The sequence below is a fragment of the Arctopsyche grandis genome, chromosome 5 (genome assembly GCF_051622035.1).
Source record: "Arctopsyche grandis isolate Sample6627 chromosome 5, ASM5162203v2, whole genome shotgun sequence".
Classification (NCBI taxonomy): domain Eukaryota; kingdom Metazoa; phylum Arthropoda; class Insecta; order Trichoptera; family Hydropsychidae; genus Arctopsyche; species Arctopsyche grandis.
The window spans coordinates 27855706-27880971 of record NC_135359.1 but is presented as its reverse complement, the minus strand read 5'-3'; the positions used below and the strand labels follow the sequence as shown (position 1 = coordinate 27880971).

Here is a 25266-nt window from a genome sequence, read left to right as displayed (position 1 = left end):
ATATATATATATATATATATATATATATATATATATATATATATATATATATATGTACGTACGTATATGGGTGGAAAAAAATCATGTACTAATTTAAAAAAAATTATCATTCTTTTTGATTTTTATTACAAACCTCTTCTTACTTCAGAAACGATTTGGTCGTGTGACAATATTTAGGTTCTTATCCGATCGTTTTCAAACTTTGCCATTTTGCTCGGTTTGGTCATCAATATAAGTGGAGATGACGTCCGCCATTACGATGGTGATAAAAAATCGTAATAGACACGTTTGAAAATACTCCGTCATATTTCTTCTTGACGTCTATTGTCCGAATTGATCGTTCAGACTGTCCGTTCAGTTTGTTTGTTTTAGTCGCTTCTTACTTTATATCCCTTTTCACCGCCATTTCGCTGCCATTTTATAAATAGCAATTTTTTTATAAAATTTGCTATTTATAAAATGGCTGCGTGGTTTGCAACCATTTGTCTCGTCTCTTGTGGTCATCGGCATATTATCTATGGCATATTGTTAATTATAAAATTTCCAATTTTGATTTTTGATTTGAACCGTACACAATTGATTAACGCATCAAATTTGTAATCTTGTTTCTCCGAAATATCTAGTCTATTTATTGTATTATAGCTACCCCACCTATCTCGACAATTTATACTAGTAAACAAGTTTGAACCATAAGAATTAGTCAGAGAAAGAAACCATACAAAAAGTCCTCAAATAATATTACAGTTAGGGATTGCAACCCGGTATACCAGTTTACCGGTAAATTAAAAAATTTATCGGTGATAACCGGAAACAATTTTATCACATACATATTAAGTACATATCCAGACATGTAATTGCATAATATTAGATTAACAGTCGATGTAAATCGCGTAATGTAGATTATGTTGTCTGGAATTTGTTTATTTTCAGTATAATATGTGGCTATATCAAATTGATAAATTCACCGGCAACACATATCAACGAAATCGTAATAAATGTGATCAGATGGTTGTTTCAAGTATGATCGAAACTCCAAACTTTAAATAAATAAATATGATTGGTTAAAAATAAAATTATTTTTATTATTACGAATTAACTTTAATGCATTTATATGACTTGAGATTTATTTTTATGATTAAATCTTAACAGGTTAACGTTTTTTGGAAAAATAATCACATGCAGTTATCTTATCCACGAAAAAAACTTACATTTACCGGTATTCCGGCAGTAGGAAAAATTATTAACCGTTTTCCGGTATATGAAATTTGACGGTAACTTGCAATCCCTAATTACAGAATATATTAAGAAAGAAAAACCAAAACTACTTACATACATTAATAGAGCGTATTCCTGTGTTTAGCAAAATACTCTACATTTACGTAAACCTTCTCGTATTTCCAACTTAACTTAATTTCTTTTTCATGATAATACCAAAAATAAGTCGGAAAATATTGCTGCGCCATGTACAATATGCGTACATATTCAGTACATATTCTTCAGCTTCTGGAATTACAGTGATTTGTGTAATAATAAAATGTTTGTAATTAATTGTCCAGGAAGGCACATTGGGGTCTTCCTGTCAAGCATTCTTGGTATAATATCTATGTAAAAATAAAATATTCTTAGTTTGAAAAACTCTTTATTTTCGTACTCAACCTTAGAGTTATGACCTTTGTTTTTAATTTATCATAGCTACTATACTATTTTATTTAATTGTTTCATTTGTATACCCAAGTCGATTTTAATTTCCTTTGTGACTCACGCTAATTGGCGCTTATAACCTCTAATTGCAGTCTTCTCTGATCGCGTGTCCGCAAATAATATTTCCACGAATGCGTCGTTCGTGCACTTCCTAATTACCCAGAACTTCTTTACCTTACTCTCTCCCCACCTACCCCGCCTTTCGTCCTTCCGGTCACTATCGATTTTAGACTTACTTGTCGTTAACAAATGACGATGCCGGTGGACTTTCGGGTTCTTATCTCACCGTTTGTTTATCCGGAAGGTCGTCCGGACGGAGGCTTCGACCTGTCGGAAAACCGGAAATTCGATTTTCGCGTGCCCGATATGGCCTTATCGCACCGTGATGATTTCTTCGCGTCGGCGACCAAACGAAAACGAACTTCCTTCCGCTTTTCTCCTTCAATAATTCCCTGCAGACGGTCGTCGACTTTCTCTATTTTATTTTAACATTAGCCGAAATGCCTGGCGTTACCCAGTGGAAAAAGTCTGACGAAAAAGGAAATTTTGTATAGGGCGCCCTACCAATATCTTCCAAAAACCATCTACACTCTTACAGACTGGTGATTCTTACAGACAAACCATTCCTCTGTATAAACAAATTCTCCTCAAAATCGAAGAATGTTTTTTTTTTTATTATTTTATACAACTTGCAACAGCCTCATTCTGAGCATAGAATATTTTTTGAATTTGTATACATGCTAATACTCGTGTCGATAGAGGTTTTCCTACTTCATGAGGACTAAAAACTACCTTTGTCTATGTCAATGTTCGTTGACCTTTTTAAAAAGCATAGTGCTCTAAACTTCACTACTTTAACAGACGCACCTGCGACTACATCAAAAGTTTAACTTTATCGGTCACTCTCTTCACTTTGTATCAACTTCATTATTGATTAGATATTTTTATACATTTTTAACGGTGTACATTGTCTAAATGATAAATTATAATGAATTTAAAACAGGGCAGCGGCATTCATTGCGGTTTTTCCTCGTACGCTCGCCGACCATAATAACTTAGCGGGCTTTCCCTCGCTCGCAAACTTGTCCCCCCGGAAAAGCCATTCAAAAATTTTCCCTACCAACCAGAGCGCTAGCAATTGTGCCACGATTTATTTATTCAATATGGTTTTGTCTTTTGAAAATATGACTTTGTGCCGCGCCGAACTTCGCCGCTAAAATGTCCCGCGACTTTAAAGTTTCGTGTCGCCCCCTACCACCATTTGCTCTCTCTCATAGTAAATACGAGGCTTTTGTAATTCGAAATATTCTTTTCGATATCTTATTTTACCAGAAAAAATTTTACCATGAAAAACCTCGTACATTTTGTATAACCAGCAACGTGGACTAGTGGTTAACATATTATTCTTTCGAGCAGAGTGGTCACGGGTTTGGGTCCAACTTATGGCTGCTGCCAGACCTTGTTTTGTGACTCCAAGACGATCGTTTCCTATCAGAGTAAATTTCTCTGATTTCCATTGAAACGGTTCATCTCATTCCTATATGTCTTGGAAATCTCAAGTTATTCAACATCTGAAGGTTCGCTGGTTTATATAATAATAAATAATGCAAAAATTCCTGTGATGTGTCTGTGTCTGTGTTCTATAGTATATGTAAATAAATGTGTCTGTGAATGATGTTCGTATAATTTCGTATTGTATAATATAAATGCTTTTTTTTAATTGTATTGTTTAAATACTTGCAATGTTTGACAATACATGTCGTATATAATGTTAAAATATATAATTCGCTCGTATTTGTAATATAAACTGCTTAAACATTATTAATCTAATAGTAAACATTTTATTAAATTTATTTGAATAGTTTTATTTTATATAAATTTATTTGAACACTCACAATATGACTGTCACGAACAAACAAACATATTATATATAGTAATTATCTTATAAAAAAATATATTTATACCAGAATCCAGCGCCTGTGCCCCCAGGGCTTTTCCCCTGGAGGCTTCCCCCAAGGGCTCCGCTCCCTTTGCCCCGGGGACTTCGAATCCTTTGAATCGAATTATTTGTTCGATGATGTCACGGATTTACGACCCAACTAACGAAGGTTAAATACAAAGTCTCTTTCCAAATTATATATTACATAATAATTTATCTATGTACATATATATAATTTACTTTTTCTTGATCTGTATAAGTACACTCGTCGCTGTGGAGTAATCTGTTAGACAAGTGCACATGATATTGCTTTTTTATGCACGTATTGTAGTATATATTGGAAACAAATACTGTTACAAATGTATCGATATGCTTTTAATTGATGGAGAAATTTCATCTGTAACATCACTCGTTTGCAGAATCCGCGTTACACGTGCCAATGGTAAAAATCGAAGGGGAAAATTCAATGCACAACAATTTTCCATGCGCCAATGCCCAAACTTGTTAGTGAAATTTCCATGTCACATTCGGGATGTCGCCCGCTTTTCTATTTTCGAAAATTTTGTTGATCGAGTTTTCTTTTGTGCATCGTTATAAATGATTGCGTATTTTTTTCGAATGACACCACAATTGCTTTTTTTTTGTCTCGAAATAAATTTGCATCAGACGATCTTCTCTTTCCGTTGCAGCTTGAAGGGGAGTGCATAGTTGACAGTTCAATTACATCAACGTCTAAGGACCCCTTGGTTTCAAAAATAGAACTCTCGACTGAAATCGACTAGGAAATTCTTTGTCTCGAACCCTAATCGAAATTGAAGTAGGAATTAATTAGATGTTAAGTACTTTTTTAAGATTTGTACGAACTGATTCCTTTATTTAAAAATATGGATTTTTTTATAATGATTTTTTAATGTACGTAAAATTCAAGGCAATAGTTTTAGTGTGAAAGTTTATATATTATGTATCTCACCATCCATGACGTAGTACGTATCCGTCTAATCCACTTAGAGGGTTAATTAATTCCTCTACGCGGCGGATAGATAAGTCCCCTCGGAGTACTGCGACGTGTAAACTCGAGGATAATTCCTTATCGGGTGGTTTTGTGGAACCTTAGCGCCTTAGAGACTTCTGTTTGACTACAAGTAGACTTTATTCCACAAAACTTTCGAAAAAATCCACCCTTAATAATCTCCATACAAATTGACGCCCTATCAATCAGATGAATCCAATCCAATTCAAATGCGAATCTATTAGCTATTTAAATTTATTTCCGAACGCAAAATTTTAATATTATGTGTATTTTACTTGATGTGTATAAACTTGTTCTGTTAACTTTTCATTTTCATAGAGGAAAAGCGATCGATTCGAACACTGAAAGAATTGTACGTATTGTTGTACCGGCATGTAACAATTCGATACAATTCTGTTCAATTGTGTGTGTATTATAAAGGTTCATATTATTTTAGTTACGAATATACTAAACATACTTATATGTCTATAGAAAGAAGTATATGTAATATGTATAGACGATATTGAATAATTTAGTATCACCGAGTGTATATAATAATCAATCATTTCTACACATAATTTGGTGTTTTAGTAATAATTTATCAATCCGTTTAATCTATTACGGTTGTCATTATGGCATCGATATAATCAAATGTATGTACATATATAATTTCTGATAATACGACTTTGATATGGGTTCTAGAAGCTTTCAGGAATTTGAACATGTGATCGCAAAATTACTTAACTATTATATTATATAACTTTTCTATTATTTATCATTTCTCATTTAAGTAATGGAAAAGTGTGATTTGTTTAATGATTAGCAGTTCTTTATGTATTCCTGAATTAAACTTATTCAGTATAGAATTATGTATGTTGTAAATATAACTAACCAATCGTGTATGTCTTCATATATTGTACATATGTTGTATCGATAGTCAAATAAATATAAATATATATGAAATATATATAAATAAATAAAATATAAAGTTTTTCATAAAACTATACACTACATATACATATGTATGCATGTACTATATGAACATAAATATTGTACATTATAAAATCGATAAGTAAAAATCGGAAATTATTTTTATTTTCAAAAGAAGTTAAATGAAATACAATTAAAGTTATAAATTTATACAAAGTTAAATAAATTTCATTTTTTGACGTTTGAACTTTCCTATTTAAGTGAACACAATTTTATAATTTTTTTTCTATTAGAATCGTAGACGATTTTCATTAGAACCAGATACGTTTAAGATAAAAAAAAAAATCCAACCTTTTCCTTTAATTAACTTTGAAGATGCCTTTTTGAAACTCGATGAACATAGAAATCGTTTGCACACCAATTAATTTACTAGGGTTTTTTGTTACTCTTTGGCTTATTTGTTCCAAATTACATCAACTATGTTCAGAGTATGAAATTATTCACTTCATGTTACATCAATTCATATGCAGTAATTTACACATTTTATATGAAATATTCATTATAGATTCTAAATTCATATTATACATATCTCTGCGTTTGTGTAGCCATATTTTATTTTATTCAGCGAGGGGGCCGAAATACAAAATCGGTCATTACATCATCATCATCATCATCGTCGTCGACGTCGTTGCTCCCGCAAGAATTCGTCCCTATTGTGTCTTTTTTTATGGGCCAAATCACATTTAGATTTGCCGGCGTGTGCACGAACGTATCATTTTTGGCTCGTAAAATATGGATATAAAGCGCAGTTGCCGTGTTGATATTTTGTCTGCTGGAAATGTCGGAAAACTCACCCTCACTCGCATTTTCCAGCAATCGCTCGTTTGTCAGAGTAGCTGTCTCGACTTTTCTCGAAAAAAAACTATATATAATAATATAATACGGGAGATATTCTCGTCTTGATTTTTTTTTTATATTCGTGTGTTTGTACATTTATACATATGTATTTATATCGATTGATCGCATAAAATTTTCATAGATTTTAGCTCGTTGTTGTAAAACTTTGTCTGTAATCACTCGCCCAATCGTCAAAAAGCTTTTACCTGTCGTCTCGTTCTCTTTTCCACGGCGTATTTTACTGCTTGACAAATTATGTTCCCGTGCACATTTACATACTTCGTTCCGGTTGAACTTTCTAATTTCGCTCGACAGCGTTGCAAATTCAGTCGTAAACCCCAGGAAAGTGTTCGACGACAACACCACCATCCCCCCAGCACATTGTTTGTTACGCAAATTCTTATACTTTTCGGGTGCTAGTTGCGCAATTCGGAGGCTTCGTTGTTACGTCGAAATATGTATGTAATAAGCCTTGATTATGTATCATTTTACGGTTTAAGTTTTTATTATTATTTCGTATGCAGGCTCGGAAATTTAGAGCTTTGCGTGACGTACTGCTGCGATGTGATATTATTTTCACCGTATAACATGCATATGTATGTATGAGTTCATATGTACATACACATTTTGCATACAGTGCTGTTATTCAATTGGTTTTCAAAGGTTTCTCTAAGCTCTTTGTTCAAAGTATAAAATTTCCAGAAACCTATTGTTATATGTATATTATTTCTTCATAAATACGCTTAAGCTTGCTAACAGTGTGTTTTTGAATCATTAAAATTGGAAAAAAATCAGTTATATAGTAGCGTGAAGAGGACATGTATTTTTTTAATGTTTACTTTTTTATTATACTTTTTATACATATACACACCTATATACCCAATACGGCTTCCTGGCCAATTACAAACATCATCTATTGACATATTCGATAATACGAATATTTTGAGAATTGCATAAATTTTACAAAATGGGTATTTTATAATATCAGCAAATTTGAGATGCTCAAAACTCGAATTTGCGGGAAATAAATGAGATATATGTACATATTTTTTTTTTTGATTTTTAAATGCTTTTTATTATTAATAAATTATGTTCACAATACATTTTGTTTCTATTTTAACAGCTACTGATCATTTTCTATTTAACAATTTTTAATTTTATTTTTAATGTACAGCATAATATGGAAAAGAGCTCAAAAACCTATTTAAAATTATCTATATTACATTTTTATACATAATCTTAACTAAAGACTCTCTAAAGTCGACGATCTAAAGCGGATTGTGTTTAGGTAATCTGTGTTTATACCTTAATAGTATAGACATTTTTTGTAATCTCCGAGACTCTTCACAAGTGTGTTAGTATTGTTATCAATGATTCTGTCATATAATCTACTGGTTAGTTTGTTAGTAATGTCTGTTATAAATAGTTAGTTTGTTAGTAATGTCTGCTATTAATAATAAACTAACGGAATTAGTTAGTTATACATGGGTGTCTTATAAATTATTTAAATACATGAAAGACCATAGGTAATTTTTTGATAAATAAGATCCAGTGTAAAACTCATCCTTAAATAATCTTAAGTGAAACGTAAAGGAGGTTTGTAAAAATCAGATTGATTGGAATATTTTAGAAATTGTAATATATTTAGTTGAAAAATGTTTGATTTTTATAAAAATTTTGTAAGAAACCCTGTGTTACGAAAATTAGATGACATCACTGCATACATACATAAATATATGTATAATACTTTATATTATCATCCATTTTTGGAAACAGAATGTCCATCATGCTTCCTTCCTTTTCTAATCTGGTCTATAGCCAACCTTTCAGAATTTTCAAAAACTGTTTTTCTAAATTGCTCCCTATAAATATGTATGTATGTAGATACAATGAAACGTATAGGTATATAAAATACTTGCCAAATCTCTAGAAGTTATTTGGGCGAGGAAAAGTAAAAGAACTTTTTTAGAAACTATACAGATGAGATAATATACCAAATGTGATGATAAGTCGAAAATTTATCGTCATGTAGTTGAGTCTACTCTTTAACATTATCAGTCGATAAGTAATATAATATATATCCAAACTCGTATAATTGTGAATAGTATGGCATGCTATGCATGTAAAAAGTTTTCGTATGTTTTTTGCATATTTTTTAATTATCCATGTGTGTTATATCCAAAAATTTGTAAGCTCCGTGTGGAAGTTAAGATTTTCCTACTTGTTTTATTTCTACACTGTCAACCGTTTTAATGACGTTCGATGAAAGCTTGAGATCGATTGCCGCTATAACGAGCAAAGTGGAGCATTCTCTTTAAAGTTCAAAATAGAAAAACAGTGTTCGTTATCGTCGTTATAACGAATCCACTAACCGCGAGCGCTCAATTAAAACGCGGCATTTTCACCCGAAAATTGGTCTTCAGCAACGAACCCTGTTTTGTTTTGTTTTAATGCGATTTCACCCTCGACGAAAATTCGATTTAGACGTAATTTCGTGTGAATAAATAAAATTACTGCAATTCGGCAATGCGGCGTCGGTTCGCGATCCGCTATGCGCTGAATTTGTTCGCATTTCGCAATGATACAAGTGATATGATAATTATTTTGACTATGCGCATTGTGTGCAATCAAAATTTTGAACTAATTCTGTATAATTTAAAATTCTTCTACGCAATATTTGAAGCTAGACATGTATGTAGTACATTCATACATAAGTATAAAATAAAACGATTTTCCTGGTACGTATTTATAATTCGTATAACATATGTATGTATTCGTATAACGTTTTGATATTCGTATCAAAACGTAAAAACGTTCTTTTTTTAATATTCCCGGCATACTTTTTTTCCAAATCGGTATTATTCCCTTTGTCTCCACTTATTTCATATTCAGCATTCAAGTTTTGGTGTGTTTTTCAGTCGGTTCTGTACGTGCATGTTTGTACGAATTGAACGTGTGCTACCAAATATTTTGTCTGATATTTAAAATTAAATTTATTTTAATTACTATTGTATTTGTGCGTGAACAATACGCGTTCGTTTCTGTGTTATTATTTTTTTTTCCACTAGAAGCCATTCATTGTATGATTGATGATATGTTTCCGTTTCCGTTTTTTTTTTCATCGAAAACGTTCAGCTATTGTAACGCATTTCAAAATTATTCCTTTTTTTCACAAATTATAATACGATTTTATTTTATTTGTATAATGGTTCGCCTTATATAATACAATATAATGGTTCGCCTAAACAGAATCTACTTAATAACGCATTTCAACAATTCAACCTTTCTATTGACGTTTTACTAAATTGGATCACATTTATTTGAAATTCGTCATTTTTATGCAAACTAATCAAATATTTGTAAATAAAAAATATTTTTTATCATATCTTCTCAATTGTATATAATTTATAATGACCTACTTAATAAGTACACACCCATGCATAATATTTTTTTATTTATTTTATTTTATTCTTACGAATAAGGCCCAACAGGTAAACCCTAATGCGTTTTCCTATACAATCATTGCAGAATTTTTTATTACATAAATCGCTGTATTTTGAGAGGCTGAAGAACATGATATTAACAAATTATTAATCCATAGTGATAGCTTTGGGATAGGAGTTTGTTCCAATTTGATGGAGGAACCGTTTCAACAATAAAATCAAATAAATTGGCAATCTCTGATAGGAAACGATCGACTTGGAGTCGCAAATATCCAAGTCTGATCAGCAGCATTAAATAGTAATATATACTAGACCTGTCAGTTCGATGATCACATGATTTTGAGACGCTATAGGACTGATGCTGACTAGTAGTTTTAGGCAATGGAAACATTACCACATATTATATACACACTTATGTTTAAGTTGAGATCTACTCTACTCTAAATGAACAACATGACATATAAAATATTAAATAAATTGTCTGTTTGCAAGATATACTTCCGCAAGTATTTTATCATGCAATTTAAATTGTATTCTGAAAATTTAATAGGCAAAATGTTCTTGAATTTTTTTTCGTTCTTAAAAAGCAAAAACTAGTGCGCCTTTATACTAACCTTTAAAGTGCGCTTGAAGAATATCGTCGTACATTTCTATCTTATAGGGGATGGTTTATTCTGATGTTCACCTCGCTGTGTAGGTCGCCATCAATTTATCATGGTGGTGCTTCAAAGCGAAAGGCCATGCTATGAAATTATTGCATACCAGACGTATATTATGATATATAAACGAGGAATCCACCCCCAAACTATTCACCGTATACTTATACATAATACGAAGCCGTTTATCAATCATCCCGAGACTATCCTATTGTTGAGTTCGCGTCTTTCTACTACCCACCAGTGGTACATACATAATACGACAGGACGATCAATCCGACGATCCTTTTCCACAGATATCAGCGTATGACGAGATATTTAATAGGTAAGCACATACGTATTATAGTGTGTAGTACGAACAAAAACAGAAACCATTTGCGTGAGTGACGAGTGAAAAGTTTCGGTGCGTTTACGAGCTTAACTATTCCACGAATTCTACCACATTAGGTCGGTCGTGACTTTGCGGGAATATTTACTTGGCAAATTTGGGCACGCTTTGCCCCCCATCCCAAGTTTGGCAGGCTTGAGAAAATTTTCGCGAATACCCGTACGACCTTGCGGCTCTGAAGTGGAAACCGCGAAATGCTGAAGACGCGGCCGCGCACATCACACACGGACCCTTAACAGATTAATGTGTGATGCGCTTTCGAGCCATTCACGAGATGTATTCCATTCATAACATATTATTTCATATTGCTTTTTGAAGTAAAACTTCTTGATGAACTCCTTCCTTTCTTATGGAAATGAGTTTCATTGATTGTGACTTCAGTATCACAAAACAGTGCAACACGAAACTAAAGTAAGACAATAGGTAATTCACCCCTCTCTCTCTCTTTGAGAATTATTTGTATTTGATTTAGAACTTAATTTAGATTTATTAAATAATTTAACTTAATTAATAAGATTTATTAAATAATTTATAATACACCCAAATATACTAAAATTTATTTATAAAATAATTAATAATACACCCATATATACTTACTTGAAAAAACTGCATGCCATATATAATATTCCGTTTGTTACAGATATTACTAACAAACTAACTAGTAGATTCTATAAGAGAATCACTAATAACCATACCAACACACTTGTGAAGAGTCTCGGTGATTACAACAAAATGTCTATACCATTCAGGTATTAACACAAATCACCTAAACACAATCTGCTTTAGGTCATCGACTTTAGGGAGTCTTTAATTAATATTATGCATTAGATGTATTATGAGCATTTATAAGAATTGTAAATAGGTTTTTGAGATATTTTTCCTATTATGCTGTACATTAACATTAGAATAATATAATACTTTGATTACTAACAAAATTAAATTAAAGTTGTAAAATAGAAAATGATCGGTATATCGGTAAATACTAAAATAGATATTAAAAGTATTGTGAATATAATTTAGTAATAATAAAAAGCATTTAAAAATCAAAATCAATTAAAAACAAAACTAAGAACGACGTTAAAATAAATAATATTTGAAAATAATATACAAATGCATTTGAATGTAATAAAAATGTATTATATTTCATTTGTTTATTTTTATTCAATTTCAGTTGACTAATTACGGACAAGCCTCACACAAGGCAAAAATTTGTACGCGAGTATTTAACGTTTTAATTCATTATGTATAGCATCAATCGATACAAAATCATGTCTTTCGCGAGTGAAGTTGTAAATATGTAAGAAAATTAATCACAATTTAAGTTTCAACCATAATTTTATATGTACATACAAACATATGTAGTTCGGGAATCTGTATTTCGTACGCAGCATCCGTGTATTTTTCTATTTACTATGTATTTGTGATAAAAACGTGTTTTTCAAAATGCATTTAATAATTTTTAGTTGTGTCGAATTTTTCCTTCGCGTGTGAAAAATAAATTCATTTGTTTTTGAATAAAGTGAATTTAGATTTAAAAAATTATAAATGTATTTCTAAATAGTATCACAAATTAACATCAGTATTTGTTAAATAATGTTTTTTAAATTTTTGATTTTTAAATGCTTTTTATTATTACTAAATTATGTTTACATTATATATTATTTCTATTTTAATAAGTACTGATCGACTGATCATTTTCTATTTGCAATTTTATTTTACGATCTAAAGCAAATTGTTTGGGTAATCTGTGCAAAGATCTGTGCAGATTGTGTTGAATTATGTGGAATATTTTGAATGTCCATACATACATATGTACATATGTATATTGAAAAAGATGATTGATACAGTTGATGAATTTTATTTTTCCGTGCAACTTTATTTTATTTACCTTATTAGATTTTAGTCAAGATAGAATATTTGATTGAACTCGCGGAGATATTTTTCATACTTATAAGCATTTTTTTGTATTCTTTTATACGAAAACAATTATAAATCATCTTTCAATTTCGGGTGTAATATTTTATTAACCGAACGAAAAATCCATTTTTACCGTTTTCATACGTGCATTATATTTGCAAAATTACATTACATTTGTACTATATGAGTATCTTCGATAAAAAATCTCGTGTTGATTAGTTGATATTGTTTGTAATTGGCACAACCAATTTATATTATATAATGTACAGATTGAATTGACCTTCGTCGAAGTCTAAATGCAGTTGCAAAGTGCACCCCCACAGTTTTACTGCCAGTTTATCCTTGTCTTGGCGCTCGTGGATGCATCCAAGTGCATTTCAACCCCCCAAGTTCACTACCCCAGGCTTTTATTTGCACATTAACAATGTCTCAGGGAGTTTTATTGACGTTTTTATGCTCCTTTTATGACTGACATAAATTTCATTTCAGTTGGTTTGTATGATCTTCGAGTTCGTAATAAATTAACCGCACTCTCCGCGATAGGTCTATTGTTTTACGATGAACATATAATATATTTAATGGAAATATTATTATGATTTTATCAATTTCTTTGCAGCCAAATTTGGCCCGACTTTTAAAGAATGCTTTTCATGCAACAAACTCATTGTAAATAATATGAAATATTTACATATGAAATTTGTATTTAACTAATAAAATATTCACATGTATAATTTGACATATCATTTCAAAATTACACTAGCTAAATACCAAAATTATTCAGTTTATGCTTTCGATTACTCTATGAGTTCCACAGAATTGTAAGAATTATATGATATATACAAATTTAGTTGTAATTATACAAATGATTAATAATGATATAAATTTTCAAGACATTTTCTTACGGTTTGTGAAGAAAATTATAAATTTCATGATTTTGAAAGACATGGTCGTTAAAATAAAATCTTGACACAGAGCTCTCTTCCTGATTCTGCCTGTTTTTTTATTGATTTTTTATAGAACCAATCTCATTTTATCCTTTTAATGTCGTTTCGACCTCACATCACGATAATTGAAGTGGTTTGAAATTCTTTTCAATCCCGACTCTTGAAAATGTATCAAAATAATCTGAGCCCTGTTACCTGCGTTTTTGGAATTATTCAATTAAAAATGCACTTCGTTTATTACATAAAAAAAAAACACTTCTCTCGAGGGACTGATTTACGTAAAATGGACATATCGTACTATTTTATTTTTAAATAATAATCAAACCAAGTTAGAAAATGTAGGGTTCAATAATAGAGGAATTTCTTGTAAAATGCGATGCAGGTAGTGGTTGATTCAAATACCCGAGTATATTTTAGTCCAAACCTTTATATTACAAGTGGCCTTATAGATTTGTCCACGGCTGTATACACACATATAATTTTTTTTAACAATCATCAATTAATTTTATTTGTTTGAAAAAAGTCTCAATCAATACAAGAATTTCACAATTTTTAGTCACAAACAATAAAAATATCTGTGTATGTACCTATAGTACATTCAAAATCAGCTTAATAGATTTTGTAAAATATGCTTTAGTTTGTATCAAAACACAATATGTATAGCAAGGAAACTCTTGTTACTTGATTTTTTGACAATCGCAATTTTGCTCTGAATTTATTTTGAATTGTAATCATTATGTAACAATTGTCAATTGATGGCTGAAATTACGTCAAATGATGGCTGTAAATTCGCATATACATATGTATTCGTCGTGTCGTTTTACCTTTGCCCTTAAAATCCGATCTCGACCCACCCCGAAACTGGAAAATGTAGAGCAAAAATCGTCGTCCATAAGCCTAATGAAGTTATTCGCATCGAAGCGAAAATTAATTCTCGCCAAATTAAAATTTACAATCCCGCGTTTCGCGTTATCGTCAAGGGAAACGAGACGGCAATGTGCAAATTGGAATCGACTGCGACAACAACAGGTGTATTCGCTTCGCTCTATTTCGCAATTTTGACGAGGCCGGAATTATTATTGCGCGGAATTTCCGACGCGCCCGAACAAAAGAAATTCGCTGATATTTGCCTGCCATTTTTACTTCCTTTTTGCACAGTCATTTTAGCACACCGCAACGACGACAACACCTGTCTGTCTTGTCTGTCATTTCGCCGTTCATAAATCTTGCTCGAATTTATTATTATGCATACATACAATCGAATGGAAATAATCGTCGAAACTATTGAGCTAATTGATATTCGTATGATGTGTGAATGCTTATTTGTTTGTTGCCTATGTACATACGTACATATTTACATGTGTGTTGTGAATGTAGTGTTTGGACATAGATTCTTGCAATCAATTTTTGACGCACTTTCACCGAGCTGATTTATTCGGAATTTCACAAATATAAATATTTTCGATGACATTAAGTTAGACAGTCAGAATTTGACCCCCCCCCCCCCCCCCCCCCCCCTTCAAGTATGATTTACAAAGTCTTTGAGTCATTAGCGAGAGTGTTGATAGAACATTCAGTACTTGTATTATACCGTGTGAATATATTGTGTTTTAGTCGAAAGATGACAAAGGTAAAACGTGTAATGCCGTGTAAATTGAAAAGTGTTTTTACATGTTTTAATAAAATGGGAAGGAAGTATCAATGTATGTATGTAGATACTAGGTTACATTTTATTGATTTTTTTTTTCATTTAGACCATGCTTTAACTATTGTATTATTTGAACCTATGTATTTATTCATTACCTCACTATTTTTAATTGCAATATATGCTGTTATATTTTAAAGTGGCGGAAGTCCGATTTTCAGTTCCAAAAACGCTATTTCTGTTTGACTAAATTCACAAATTGCTGTCACTTCTTTTAATTCAATAAGTCCAGAATCTCGGAAAAGCAGGATAAACGCCGCCAGTGTTTTTAAAAAATTTTAAATGCGAAACATTATATTCAATGTTTTGCAAAATATTTCTCGAAATGAAGAAAAGTGGACTTTCAAATATAACGGCTCATATTTTAAAAATACTTGATATGTTCATATTTGATTGATATTTATGTCACATTTTATGATTTGCGATATTCAACTACATAAATTTTCAAAATACATTTTATGTATGATGTCATGTTCAAGTATGTATATTTTATCTTGTTTTTAATTTATTTTGGTCTGAAAATCTTTTGAAAATTGGGGAATCGAACAATTCCCAGCGACGGGCATTGTTACGTGCCTTTTAAATGGGTTCAAATTTAAAACGAAACGTTGAAAAACGCCACTCTCATTTTGCAACTTGACAAAGAGGCGTGACGATAGCTACCGTCACTTGCCAGATGAAATCGTACTTAAAAATACGCTTTCTTCGCCCTTAAACCGAACCCTCCTCGCCCTCATCCTTCACTTCTTCACCTCTTGGCGAGACCCGATTCTTCACCCCCGCTGTGTATATCAAAGTGTCAAGTGCTTGCTTTGATGTTTCGAGGGAAAAACTTCGAGTTCGGCACCTTTTAATAAAAAATTTCCCGTGTAACGAAGAAGTTTTTCAATAAACCCACGCCCCCGATTGCCGCTTCCGATTTTGTCGATTTTTTTTCTGTCGTATTTCCAATCGACGGAAAATTCCTTAAGAATTTTCGCTCCCTACCTTCCCGTTCTCGCGCCTCTCTCATCTTCACTTTCCCTTCTCCTATCGCCTAATTGTGCTGAAAGTCTAAAGTTAACCTTCGGTGAAAATTGAGTGGCGCACGAACCATTCATCGATGGGAGAAGGTCCCTTTTCAATGGTGCTCTTCTCCATTGAACCTTGTTCCACTTTTAAATATTGGCTACGAGTTTCCTAAACGCCTCTATTACCCAGTCTAATCTGCTAAATCTCCCTATAGGGAATATTTTTGAACGAATTGTGTTATCAGACTACTACGGTCACGTTCAATTCAATTCAAATCAATCAAATGATAAAAATTCAATCAATTGTATATTCATATCTACGTATACTGAGAGTTTTATTTGTATTTCGATGACTTGAACGTGTGCCCTCAAAGTGTATTAGACGTAGCTTTATATACGTGATGGATTAATTATTTGAGCTTCACCATCGATCCGAAAAAATCCATTGAAAAAATTAATAAAGCGACGAGAGTAGCGCTTTCCCGTGAAAGAAAAGCTATTTTTTTTTCTTTGACGCGCAAAGAAAATCTTTTGTGCGGCAATGGCTAATGAAAATGCGGATGAGCGTACCGCTTTGTGCGAATTTTGAAATCGACTGTGTGTGTGTGTGTGTGTGTTTGTGAGTGTTTATTTATTTATTTTTATAAATTTTTCAGGATTTTTATTTGCTTTTTAATGATGATATACGGCGTGTCTGTTTGGATACGGAGACGCTTTCGCGCGAACAAATATTTACCATTGGATTCGGTCGACATTTTCAATTTTTTATCCAAAACTCCAGAAAGGGAGAGGGGGTGGAGTTTGCTTTATTCCAATTACGTGAACCGATGAATGATTCTAGCTGATATGTACATACATACATACATTTGTGATAACTACCAAAATCATTGAAGTAGACCTTATGATTAACATGAGAAATAATAAAATTTTATTGTGATCCTTCACACATATGTACATATGTCATATTTTACTGTAGATGTTGATGGTAAAATTTCCAAAAATAATTATTCACCTGCTGTGATTATGTGCAGTATATACTTGAACTGTATATACTTGATATTGTACTATGTCGATCCAGAGTTGCTGTTTTACAAAGATTTACTTGTTTCGTTTTCGCCTTTGTTTTGTACATTTTCTTCATGCGAAATAAAAATTATGTCGTGGAACAATGGTAAAACATTGGATATATCTCATTGGAGAAGATTGAAAATCTAATTTTAGATAGGTTTTCATCCAACAATGTATGATGCTGGTTAATAATGATGGAGAAAAACATTGGAAAGTTATTATTCGACGAGAATTATGTATGATGAAATACAGCCTATTGGTTTTCAGTCGAGATATGCCTCTCTATTTCAGTCCTTATATGGTAATAAGGCGTGATGAACGCTTATGTCTCGCACCCTAGAGACTGACAGCGAGAGATATTTGTAGCAGCCACTTGAATCACACAATTCCTCATGAGTATTCCGCTACGAGTACCCATATCGCTCCCCATAGGTCACATTCCCAAACTGTGTATGCATGTCGGGCTTAGACCTCACATTTATTTATTTATTATTAAATAGCAAATTGGTAATTAATTATTTCAAAATTAACAATTTTAAACTAAAACTAACAATTATAATATAACATAGTTACCAAAATTAACAAACTTAAAATTAACTATAATTAGTTACCCTAAAATAATATATAATATAATTCCAAACATAGCATTTTATTAAACTTACATATATAAGTACGTCATCTTCCACAGAGGTATCCATTAGCACCCCTCAAGAAAGCACCAATGTTACTAGCACCTCTAATGCTCTCAGGAAGGGCATTGTATAGGTATATTTCAACACCTCTGTGGAAAACACCTTGCAGTTTTTGCTTTCTTAACTGTACCTTTAATTAATTTATTCCTCTTTCTAGTTTTATAATTATGTATATCTCTATTCCTTACTATGTATGTGATTATTAAAATATTTGAGTAATAGATTCTTATCTAACTTATATACCAATTTTAAAGTACTTAATTTATGACTATTTCTAATATCCAACCATGTCAATTCATCTAACATTCTTATGTTTCCTCACATTCAAAATTTGCACACATTGCTCTATTCTGCACTTTCTGCAGTTTATCAATACACACTCCACTAAATAGATTGAGCACTTTAAGCGCAATATATGTACAATATGAGGCCGTACAATTGTAACATCGAATTCTTGTTTATATTTGTGAAAAAATACCGACGATAAATTACATTCATTTTTTTATTTAAATGGTCTGTCAAATGTGTAATTTTACCATATAATTTATTTTATTTAATTTTCCTAAATGCAATTCATAATTTTACATGTAAAACCTTTATCTATTACATTTGTTTTAGAACTGGCCAAAAAATAACGATTTTTCGGCCAAGTTACTGAACTTTGACTGTAAATGTGTCGCCACAAATCACCCCCATGACTCCGGGGTGACATTTTATGCGATAGTCGGTCGAAAACTTCACCATTTTGTATAAAATACTATCTTTTTGTATGGCTTATAAATATATCAATGAGATATTGTATTTTTATTTGGTAATATGTATGTATGTACTATAGTTTTCTATAGAAAATGTCCGAGTTAGTCGCATTTTGCATTTAGTATGTATGAAACAATTAATTATGTCGACGCCTCGTTGCAAAACACAATTAATGATTTCCTCATTTCCAAGAGCCGAATCTTAAACGAAAAGCTAACGAATCAACCGGAATACTACCCCCTTTCCACGGCACGATTTTCCGGTTTATGCCTGGGTCTAATGATAGACCATGGGGCGTTTTTGAAGCCTCCGATAGCCCATCACGAAGCCAGAACACATTCATTAATATATATTAACCCCACACCCCCAAAATCCACCCCTATCATTACTGTATTACGTTCCAGGGGTGAAATTAACCCTCCACCAGGTATTTATATAAAACTCTTCGGAACACTCGACCATTACCTGAACTGATTTAGTCGTAGTACGGACATTCAAAGTCTAGTTTAATTTGGTTGAGTGTTATTTTGTTGTGCTCTTTTTTTTTGTTTATTTCAGACATGATGATTCACACGATTCCTTGGCGCATTTTCAGTCGCTTGCATTTACATATAACAGTGCGTCACAGTTGGGGTTGTGCTTAGACTAAGCTAAACTGCATTCCTGATGCTGTTTCGCAGACCGTGTGAGTCATGTTGTTTTGTCCGGGATATTACTGATACGGGAATGTTAAAATCTAAACATGCTTTTAGCCCGCTCTTGCTAAACTATGTGTGTCCGTAGATATACGAAAGTAAATTAATTATTATAATTTATGGTAACTATTTCTGCAATTACGTTTCCGTATAATCTTCGTGCAACAGTCTTTCACCCCTGAGATGGGTGTTTTATAATTATACAAGTTTCGTGCTTTGATATGACGTTAGCTCAATTTTGCTGTCCTCCAAATATCCGGCTTAATTATGTCTACAGTCATTAGAAATGAATAGTATATGCAAATTTGAGGCATCTGATGTTGCACGTAATGAATTTTTTTTAATTGAATTAACCTAATTTTTATCTAAATTACGATCAGTAAATTAACACTTTGCGTGATGATTAGTACATAAAATATATCTATTTTCCTTACATATTTTATGTATATTGTATGTATGTATAGTATAATAAGTAAGTCGTTGACTTTGAAGTAATTAACGGCATAGTACCCCAACGTGACTTCCCTAAAAATTGTCAAAAATCCCCTTTAATCCCACATTTTCCGGGAGGAAGAGGAAAAGAGGGAACTTCGCTTTTACACACAGGATTATTAATTAATAAAAATGATTCGGAAACCCTGCCCCCCTTCCCAAAATCCCCTCTACGAATATTTAATGCGGACGACAGTCGAGTTGAGAAGGGGTGGAAGAGGGATGATAACGAAAGACGATTTTATTAATGAGTCATACTCTCTCCAGACTCTCTCTCTCTTTGTCTCCTTCGCTGTCTAACTTTACAAGAAAATATGTTAAATAATTTAAAACGGATATAACGTCATCGCCATCTATTTAGTCCCCCTTTTCTAAATTAAAATGTAATCCCCCCTATACATACAAACATATTCAAGAGGTTGACCCGTACACTGATTTCGTATTATATATCGGATTCAACAATCCGATCTTGACTCGATTTATCATTCAATTACGAAAGCAATGTTTGACTGTGAAAACTCAAATTTTGTATATGTACATGTATGAATGTATGTATCTATGTATATCTAGAAAAAAATTTTCCGCCTATTTTATCTCAAAGCTACTATTTTATTTCATACAATAGCACCGTCTCAAATTCTTTGTTTGTTCCATCTTTTCTTTGTGTCCTCCAGATATCAACACACTGGAAAATTATTAATTTTTTTTGTGAAGCTAAGGACACAAAATTAATAACAAAACTCATTGCTGTTTGATGATGGTACATGCTAGTGATAGAAAATGTAGTAATTTTATTATTATACGTGGTTTTAATATTAGTTATTGGTCCAATGATCATTATCTGTGGGATTTTGCTTGAACACTTGAATAGTTTTTCCCGACAGCGTATGTATGTAATACTAATTGTGAATTGATTTTATTATATCCATTAAAGCTCTAGTACTGTATGCAACATTGTATGTTGCCAATGTTTAGTTCGCGGTGAGAAATGGTGTGTAACTCGTAAAGTTTTCTCTATCGACTCGGTTCAAAATGCACCAGCCGCAGTTGCAGTCACGAACTAAATGCATTCAGATGCGATACGCACGAACTTCGATGAGTGCTAAATATAGCGGAAATTCGTATTTGTATCCGGGATAATTTATGAGAGTACATTGTATGTATGTAACCAGTTTGGCAACGACTTGGGGGCATTAAGTGGATCAGTTGGCGACGTGTACTGCGATATGTTCATCTGGAGTCATGTTCCTCGTGGGGGATGGTGACACAATCCACCCTCGTCCCCTGCGTGCAGGCAAATTATGAGCACTCCGAACACCGGCTACACTAATCCTCGTCTTTAGCAATATCACGTAATATATTGGAATACGATTTCAATCGGAACACAGGAAACGCGAGCTCTCTGTACAATTAACCCTATTGTGACTGGCGTATGAGCGTGGATTTAATGTGTCGCGACTGACACGTCGCTTATGAGAAATGTTAAACATACGAATGTGCGTGTTATCTCATTGGTTTCAATCGAATGTACATATTTATGTGTATGGAAGTTTGCTTAATAAGATATCAAAATCAATTAGCTTCCGGGTAAACTCGCCTGCAAGTAGGCCAGCGTTCTGTAGTTGACTGAAGGTATTGGCTTTTAAAATGCTATCGATCATATTGAAGAAATGGAAATAGTATTTCCTACTTTAATAAAATGATGTTATTAATAGGTTCACAGGGAAAAATTAATATAGATATTAAAAATATTTTGATGGACGGGTTCCTGGAAAAGTATCATTAGCTAGAGGGGTTTCATCTGTTGCGCAAAGTGGAAGACTGAAGTACATACATTTTAAAACTTCAAATTAATTTAGATGCATTCATTTAGTTTTAGCTACCCATTCCATTTTATCTCTCTCGGAAATTAATTTTTTGAAAGGCTTCAAACTTTAACAAGATAATGAAATGTTCTTGTTTTCGAAATGAAGTGTTTTTATTAAATATTTTTTCTTATTTTAACTTTCCACTGGAAAAATTCCAGTCCGTTAACCATACTATTATTTAATATATATGTATAATACAAGGCATACAAAGTTTGTAAAAAATGAATCACTTTGTAAAGTTCATCTCTGATGTGCTAAAAATGGTTCACAAATCACCGCAAAATATGCGCATATTTATATAATAAATATGAGCTTATATAATTTATTATACCTGCAAAATTTATATGCATATAAAAATGTTTCACTCTGATCTGTTGAGCGGCTTAGGACGTGATTGAATACAAACATTTAAAAAATTAGGACACCTATAAGGGAAGGTACCACTTTCGATCAACTTAAAAATATACTTAATGTCGAGTAGCATTTGAGTAACTGATTCCATGTTTTAGTTCGTTATGACTAACGGTGTTCAAAAAATCTCCAAAATACACAACCATATTAACACACACGCACATTTTTTTTTAGACCATGAAAACGTGATCAGTGATTGATTCCGAGTTCGAATCAGTCAAAATCTCGAAGTTGAATTTTCGCATGATCACAAATCTTCATCTATTGCTACTACATACATACATACATACATACATAAATAAAGTAAAACAGTATTTGTTTTTATATCGATTTAAATTCCATAGTTGTAGGATTTTAAAAAATTTGATTTTCTTCTGAAATTCTGAACTTTTAAATGTATTTATTATTACTTTCTTCTGTATTTCGCACGTCAACCTTTACAAAATTTATATTGTGTGTTACTTGAAGCAGAACAATAGGCAAATTTCGGACAACATCTAGAATTTTCGGACAACATCATTTAGAATTTCTAGTTTCTAGTGCATAGTAATAAATTGAATTTAATTATTTATAACATAATACTACAATACTAACATACTCTAAAACTTCGCTGATACATTTATATGATGTATTTTATCATACAATGAACCGAAATATTTCCATATAATGAACCTTTTATACACACACTTTAGTATTCATGAGTCAATAGTAATACATTTTAAATCTCTTGTACCTTTTTTAAGCATTCACATTGAGAAGCAATACACCATTATATGCTATGTATCCATTGTATTGAATGCACTTTGAGAATTTCATATACTGCATATGTATGTATACCGCATCTTGAGATGCAATGTCCAATCGTCGAAATCTTTCGGCCACCTTTCTCCTTTGTCACGCGAGTTATGTACCTAGTCCTTCGTTTTATTTTCAGTTTCCTTTTTTTTTAAAGTCGCAGCAGGTGCTCTCGCCATCTGAAATTTCCTCGGTGTGTGGTCTCTCGCTTTGGCGCCACAATAACGTGATTTACGAGGCAACCCTTCGCCGCTGCAAACTCTCCTTTTTATTAACTGCCGGTCTTACTGCTATCTATTCGCGGCTTAAATAAACCCACATGGCTCTTGCCTGCATTCTCCTTCCACTTGTGTACATATATATATCTATATGTGTGTGTATGTGTTTGTATGTAAACCGAGCCTGCTGAAATATGCTGCTGAAACTACACATTTGAATACGTTTCAGTGAATGCGGTGGCCTCGACTCTGCTCCGATGCAACTGCATTCTGGTGCCCGAGTGCACTCTTGGTCGAGACTTCCGAGTGCATTATTCAAATTTGTTTCGTTGCACAAAATTTTCATAGTCTTTTTGAATGGGGTCCTTTCGCGTTTTGGATGTGGGATCCCGTGGTATTGTACTGTTTCGCGAGAAAATTGTATGGGTGCAAACCCATATGGGTGTATGGGTGAAATCGGAGGATCTTAATAATGAGATTAGTGTTTATTTAGCTTGTGAAGATGATCAGTTTAAAAGGTCTATTGTAAATATGTATGTAGTTATATTTGCATTCAACGTTTAAACTTTAAACTAAAAGTATTCGAAACATTTACTGGTTAACTTTGATTTCGCTTTAGGTCCGAAATTAAACTATTGGCTCAAAGTCGTATTTCAAAAGCTAACATTTCAATTTTCCATCCACGTAATGGCTTTTTTAATTGTGTGTCATGATTCATAACATACAATTAAAAATACATATATACAATACAATATCTTATGAATGAGATAAACATTGTATAAATTAGTGATGACCCCGAGGGCCATTTATGAGTTTTTATTTTGGGCGTGAACCTTTTTTCTCCTTTCCTTTTCATTCTTTCATAAGGTGAGAGAACAATATTAATTTCTTGACTTATATTGATTTCTTGAATGTTCACGGCTCGCGTGGCTACCACTGGTATAATAAATACTTAAGTCTAGAAATTATCTGCCAACAAGCACGGTTTTTGTTCAAAAAATCAAAGGTTCACACAGAATATTATTAAATAATTGACTGGACAATAATTATAATGTATTATATAATATACTACCTGATTATAATGTATTATATAATATTTTAGCCTAACAACATAGGTTGGGAACTGATTTGAAATTATTTGCCATGCAATGCCACTCATTCTCGTTTTCCCGTTTCCGTTCCCGTTTTTGGGGGATTTTTTTCACAGAAACCATCGCAGATATGCACACAATAAATCGCAATCGGTTGAATGGTATAGGAACGCATACCGCATACGTGACAGACAAACATTGATTTTTACTATTATTACTAGCCTCTTCTTAGCTCAAAATTTGGGTTCTTATCCGGTCGATTTTAAACTTTGCCATTTTGCTCGGTTTGGTCATCAATATATGTGGAAATCAAATCCTTCATTACGGTGGTGAAAAATAATCGTAATAGACACGTTTGAAAATACTCCATTATCGTTCGCGGTGACGTCTATTAGTAAGTTGCTGTATTTATCCACACTCTATCGATCGTTTTTTCCCTTTTCGCCACCCTCTCGCTGTGTCAGATTTTAATTGTTTAAACGCCAATAACTTTTTCTTTTTTCACTCTATATTTTATAAAATTTGCACCGTAGGCTCTCTTTATCTCTCTTATATATTTTTATTTCACTCGTAGGTTATATAATGATTGTTAAAATGAATGTTAAATATCGCGGTGTTAAGTCGAATAGCGAGGTGTTTCG

At 32.5% G+C, this 25266-nt stretch overlaps 1 protein-coding gene across 1 annotated transcript in view; it reads left to right on the top strand.

The window, feature by feature from the left end:
* LOC143911513 (uncharacterized) overlaps positions 1–25266 on the top strand; it is a 312973-nt gene that overhangs the window by 136184 nt on the left and 151523 nt on the right. The gene's annotated exons all lie outside the window — the stretch shown is intronic.